Below are 7185 nucleotides of genomic sequence, written 5' to 3'. Positions count from 1 at the left end.
TTCATAAAATTGGAAAATTGTGGGGACCTATTTAAATCTCTCTGAGACACAACTCACCGTTTTTTTTTCCCCATTTAACCAAAATCAGTCAAATAAGGAAATTTTCCTCTCGACTGTGGTTGTCTGCTCTTTTTGTCCCTCTGTTTTTACTGTTCTCTTTATCTCTCTGCCACTGACTTCTCTCTCATAAATAAAAGAATAATAAAAAATGAAACAAAACTTGTGAACAAAGATGCTTTTAACCTGCAGTGTGTAGTTAAGGATTTTTCTCCATATAGTGGACTTCAATGGAGCCCAAATGGTTAAAGGTCAAAATTACAGTTTACAGCGATCCCAGACGAGAAATAAGGGTCTTATCTAGAGAAACCATCGCTCATTTTCTAAAAAAAATATATATATATTTTTTATAAGTTTTAACCATAAATGCTCATCTTGAACTAACTCTCTTCTCTATTTGAATTCCAGCAGTGTAGACACAGCTAAGTGTATTACTGCCCTCCACGGGTTAAAGTTTGAACTAAATTGTCATATACAATATGCTAGTGCAAGTATATAACAATTAGTTCAAACTTTAACCTGTGGAGGGCAGTAATACACTTAGCAGTGTCTACACTGCCAGAATTCTAATAGAGAAGAAGAAGAGAGCTAGCTCAAGATGAGCATTTATTGTTAAAACGTATGTAAGGTTTTTTTTTTTTCGTTTTTGTTTTTAGAAAATGAGCAATGGTTTCTCTAGATAAGACCCTTATTCCTTGTCTGGGATCGTGTAGAACATTTTGAAGCTGCAATGAAACTAATTTTGACCTTCAGCCGTTTGGGCTCCATTGAAGTCCACTATATGGATAAAAAGGGAATGTTTTCATCAAAAACCTTATTTTCTTTTCGACTGAAGAAAGAAAGACATGAACATCTTGGATGACATGGGGGGGGGGGGGGTGAACAAATTATCAGGAAATTTTAATTTGAAAGTGCACTAATCCTTTAACCACTTTGTGATAGAAAAACGCTGGATTGTTAGTACTTAAATGAATTTTAGTGTATTGAATTCACCCTATTTAATGACCATCTTGGACAAATTGTGTCAGTATTTTGTGTGGGTTGTTTTTGCATATTTTATATCGTTCGCTGCGCTAGTAGATTGCAAACAAGTGACTTTTCGTGTAGTGAGTTGAATCATTTACTCAAACGATTCGTTCTGAACACTGATTCATTCAGGAATACCATTACCGTGTGTGTTGCTCGGAGATAGGCGACGATTGGTTCTGTCAACTGGTTTGATTTGGCGGAACTAAAATGAACAAAGTAACTGGGCTTATTGTGTCTAAAATGTAAGTTACACATATTTCCTTTTTGTTTATTGAATTGTTGCCTGTGGCCGAATCACAGCCTCGATGATATTTCAGGTAAATACGGAATCCCTCAGGTTTTCTTGGACCACTCTGGAGTCTGTTTTGAGCGTTTCATTGGAAAAATGGTAACTGCATGTCGAATGTTTCGTGTTCTGAATTTATAGCTACTAGAAATCAGCCATTTGGCCCTGCTTACAAGACCATGTATTGACCACATTGGACGGATAAATATAGATACTACATCAAAAGGAATTTTTTGGGCATTTAAAAAAAAAGTAAAACCACACAACCAACAAGAATAATGAGACTGTTGAAATATGAAATACTATGACTAAGACTTGATGGTGACAGAACTGATGGGTTTATTGGTTATCCTATAGAGTCTCGATTACATCTCGATTGCATACAAATCCAAATCATGAGTTTGTAAGAATGACTGATGCTTCGTTTGAGGTCCAGTCCCATGATGACTGCTGGATAGCTGACCATCTGCCAATAAGTCTGGTTCCTTTCAAACCCCTGAAATCTTCCGGCTCTGGGTCCAGAACCCCCAATGCAATTTGTCCTCAGACATAACGCCGAACCACACACCAGATCATCCGTGTGAGCAAATATGTGTGTATGTTCACCATGGAGAGCTGTTTCCATCTATGTGGAGTGAGAGGGAACATGTGTGACCGCTCCATGTCTGGCTGCAGCCTCTGCGGGAGGAAGTGGGGTTTTATTCTGCAATGGCTTTTCCAGGCGGAACAGGGAATGGGAAGGGGATGCAGAGGGAGAAAGAGGAGAAGGAAGAGAGGAGAGAGACTAATTTCATCCAATTCCACCACCTCTCAGAGAGCCTTTGCACAAAAGCAAGTTATTCGGGGCCTGTCGAAGTAAAATCAGTGATTTCCAGAGATTAAATGATGGATAAAATGAATGCGTGTGTAGGGGGTATAGGGGGTCTTGTGGGTTGGGGGTACTGTAAGAAATAACTCCCAGAATCCCTCATCAGTACTTTAAAGTAACTCATTGAAGGATCTGATCAATATCTTTATGTCTGGTTTATTTTTATACTCTACATCTGGGCTCAGAGCTTCAGAGATATTTGCTGACTGCACACTTTTGAGTTCAGTTCCATTGTGCCTTTTTTTTTTTGGAATTGGCTGTTTCTTCAACTACGTCTAACTAACTAATTGTTTCCTTTTGTTATGTGAAAGCCACTTTAAAACTGTCTTGGAAATGTTTTTGCCTTATTTATTTATTTTTTTGCCATTTTGTAAACAACTTTTTTGTACTTTTATGTATTTATGTAATTTTTAAAAAAAAAATTAAATCCATCATAAAATATTATTGCCAATAATGAAAAACCATCTCAAGATAAGATAGTTGTTAATTTGTGTGTATTTTGGATGCAAAACAAGCTAGCTTTGAAATTATTCTTGACGCATTTGATTCCAAAAAAATGATTAAAATCATTTCTACCACAGAACGTGAACAAACACTTCATGATATTTTCTGGTTCATCTGGTTAATTTTCTGTTTTTTTTAATACAAGTCCACAGGGTCAAAGTGGAAGAAATTTGTTAATCTTTTCATACAAAATTCCAAATCATTGAAGTCAATGTATCTGTTATACAGCAAAATATAATTTATTAATAATATGAAAACTTAAGAATACTGCCAAGAATCAGGCTTGCAGCTTCGCTTCCATGCTTATTTAGTGAAGCATTTTGATATACATTTGGAGAAAGTCTTAAGCCTGGGATACACTGCACGATTTTTGGCTGTCCCAGATGAAAGATTGCCATCGTGAAACAATTGTGGCGATTTCTGTGATCGTGGCTCTTGATCGGTGGTCCTATGTTGTACAGTGAGAGAGGTTCAAAGACGGCTGTTTTCATGGTCTTGTGACCAAAGATAGCCTATAGTTTTCTGACAGTGTCAGAAATTCAGCATGATCAATGCACAGTGTGTTTGCTGCTACTACCCACCAGCCAAAAAGAAAAATGCAACATGAAATCAAGGCAACATGGTGCTAAAACTTAAAACTGCTTACTTCAAGCTCTTTTCCCTTCTTCTTTCGCCGCTTCCTTTTTATTTTCAGCACACATAAATACTACAACTGCCAAAGTGTGGTTCAACATGCTCTTTTTGTTTACCAGTAGCACATGCTGATGACATTTTATTCTTCTGTAGAAGCTTGTAGATTAAGAGTACAATTATGAGCATAATGTGGCTGTAAAAGCAGACTGAGCTTACCTTCTCAGAGTGATGACGATTAATGTCCCGACTGCCTGTGTAGTCCCATTTAGCCACTTGTTTGCAACCGCCTTTTTCAAGACACATAACAGCTTAGAAAAAACTCACAAGTGGGGTAATACTGATGCATTTTATGTCGTAGAATAAAACATGAAACTGTCTTGAGCTTGCGTTCACCGCAGACCTTATTTCAGCCATTTAATCAAAATCCCATTCAAAAAACCCATTGACTTCGGGGCGATGGAACCGGAAGTGCTAAAATGCTAACTCACTTCTGCATTTTGGCCTACAAAGTGATGTCACACCTGCACCACTCTATAGGATTGATAAAATTGTGCAGTGTGTCCTGGGCATTAGGAACTGTTTTTCAAATAAGGTTTATATGGTTATGTGCCTAAATTTTCTTAATAGTGTTTCTGATCTGAGAATGCACCTAAGCCAGGGAGTAAATTTTATGTCTGTGAAACCAGCCTGTAAGCATTACTGCTTCTACACTTAACCTTAACTGTTCTCTCTGCAAAAAAATATTTTCCTTAATTACCATTTAAAAAATATAAATGCCTTTAGAAAAAATTAAATTAACCTGAGAACCGAAATTACATAAAATACAGACTCAGAGAATATATACTCTAAAAAACAACCCAATTTGGGTTGTTTTCAACCCAAGGTCTGGGTAAATATAGGTCAGAACTAATTAATGTTACCCAGCAAATTTTGTTGTTTATTTAAACCAGCAAAATGGGTTGATATAATCCAGTAATGGGTTGATTAATTTTTGCTATAATATAAGCTTATTTTTTCTTTTACTTAATACATGAATTCATATTTACGGATTAACTTAAATCTTCTGAACTTTTTTAAATACTCCACACAACCACTGGTTTGCATGATGATTCCTTTATTTTCAATCATATTTTATACTATAGCATATTTTATATATTTTTTAATACATATTTCCTACATTTAAGCTTGTTTAACAAATATTAGAAGAAAAAAAAAAAAAAAACTTTTATTAGAAATTCAAGAGTAATCGACCAGTCTTTGTTGTCCTGTTTCCACTGTAACGGCGCTGGATCTCTGCCGGAGATGGTTCGCGTTCGGCGGGGAAACTGCTAACTTCAGACCGCCGCCTACGTTTCACTCGTACCCGAAAAATGCTGTGACTGGCTCCATAACCTGTCCATAATAATCAGTGTACAATTCTGAGAGCATATTTTAACATCTAAATATTTATATTCTGTATCTTTTTGAATAAAATTATAAAATTTTATGCAAGGCAGCAGGCGTTACCATCACGGGAAAAGACCGATGCGACACTCGTTTAGGTGATTCACATCACGCCCCTGTTGTGTTTCTTTGCATAAAATTAAACGATATACAGAACAATAACTAATTTTTAGATAAATAAAATGTACACAAACCTGTATTTTATCGAAGACATGCACCAATTGACGGAGCTGCACTGCTCTCTCCTGAAGAGGTCGCAAAAAGCCTGCAATACATAACTCAACCCCTGGGTTGTTATGTCTGACCCAGGATCTGGGTAAAACAAAAACTACCCAAAACTGGGTTATTACGTCTAACCCAGGAGCTGGGTAACACAAAAACTACCCAAACACTGGAATAACTCCCCTCAAAAAATGACCCAAACTATTACAGATTCAAAAAATAAACTTGTTTTGTCTTTCATTTTGATTCTCAAGTAAAATCTGTTAAGGATTTTTAGGTATTGTTAAGAGAAAACAAGACAAATTTACTGAGTACGAAAATAATTTTTGTGCAGTGTTCCTTACAATCCTCTTTCTGAAGACCTTTTAGACAAATAGTCATATATACCAACTTTTTTTCATTCTTTAAAACCAGGAAAAACAGAAGTGGTTTCACTGGTGGGGTGGTGGGTGACACCCTGTGAACTAAGCCTTTGCTTCTTGTCGGAAATTTGATTAAATGCGGCAAAGACTGGGTGACCCACATGTCTGGGAGTGGAGATTTTTCATTTTTCTTTAATACTCATGTTTAATTTCATGATTGGCTAAAGCTCCAGGTGGCTGCTTAATGTCCAACAGATGGGCCCCTCCGCAAACCCAATTTTCCATTGCAGGCTGATGGCAATAAAAGGAGGGATTTTCACAGTTCCGCAGGCACCCCTCGCATTTCCACTCTCCCAGGGGCAGAGAGAGAGTGAGCAAGACCGCAATGTTATACTTTGTTTTTATTAAAGCATTTGATTGACAGCAAAGGAAGATTTTTCCAGTATTAAACTCTAGGCCCAATTGAACGGGACAAAGTACACCGAGTCTTGATTTTGAGCTACTGAGACTGGGTTATACCACCTTTCTCTTTCTTCCCCTCTCTCTGTCTTTCTCTCTCAATCTCTTCCCTTTCTAGCTATGAAGCCAATGGCTCTGTGGTGAGCCACAGGGAGCTGACAGATTGGCCCTTAGGATCTCAAGGCTTCTTTTACAATCAAAACTTGTTAACTCACATTCTAAGTTGAGGATTTGGATGGGATGGAGAGAGAGAGAGAGGGGAGGAGGTATAGAAGGAGAGAGGGGCCTTAGGATGCATCAAAGCCTGGGTCTTGAGAACACATGTTTGGGCATAAAAGTGTGTGTATGGATTAGGAGTGCTGTAAAACCAAAAAGAACTTATTCTCCAAAGGCCAGTCAAATGAGGAGAGAGGAGCAGCTGCAAAGTCCAACTCCCTCTGTCCTCACTGACCTTCACCATCACTGTCCTCATCCTCTTCCTCACTGTAATATATCAGGGGTCAGATGTCAAGAATGAACAGTGCACACTAAAACCTGAGGGAAAGTCGCTGGAATTCAAGTTCTTGGATACTTGATGTAATGGATCATGTTTTCTCATTTAACCTCTTTTGCCAGATTTGCTTATGATGTTTAACTGAAAAGAAATAAAACGGTTTGTCATAGATAGTCATTTTGATAAGACTTTGTTCATTTAACATAAACATTTTAAATAAACTTTTTTTTGTGGGAAAGAGGTACATGAAAGAAGTAATTTAAAAATAAGACTAAGAATTCTAAAATAGTAATAGTTAAATTCATAAAGAAATAGACAATGTTGGGCTAGTCAGACTCAGAAATGAATGATTTCATTTCATCATTGATTATTTTATCAATTTTATTTTTTATAAGTAATAAATTATTACTATCGTTCAAAAGTTTGGTTTAGTTTGTTGTTTTTAAAAATGTTTTTGAAATATAAGTCTCAATGCTCACTAAAGCTATATTTATTTGATCAAAAATACAGTAAAAACTGAAATATGCTTTGTGTCGTGCCTACAACACCCTTCAGCCGTGACTTGTTCACAAAACAGAACAGCCTCTCGTACCTTATTGCTTTTATAATACGGTTACCACACAATACAAATATTAAAGCCAAAAAATATGTATCAATGCAACTTTCATGAAGTCACTAAAAGCCTTCCTTCCGCCTGAAAAAATAGTCCCTGACCGTGAACAGCAACAGAAGTTAGATTATTACGCCATTAGATGGCGGCAAAGACTGTCTTTATGAGTGTGTCAGCCAAGACTTTTACATTGAAAAGACTGAATTGTTGTGAACACGG

This window comes from Megalobrama amblycephala, linkage group LG13 (genome assembly GCF_018812025.1).
Source record: "Megalobrama amblycephala isolate DHTTF-2021 linkage group LG13, ASM1881202v1, whole genome shotgun sequence".
Lineage (NCBI taxonomy): Eukaryota > Metazoa > Chordata > Actinopteri > Cypriniformes > Xenocyprididae > Megalobrama > Megalobrama amblycephala.
This window is presented reverse-complemented; position numbering follows the sequence as displayed.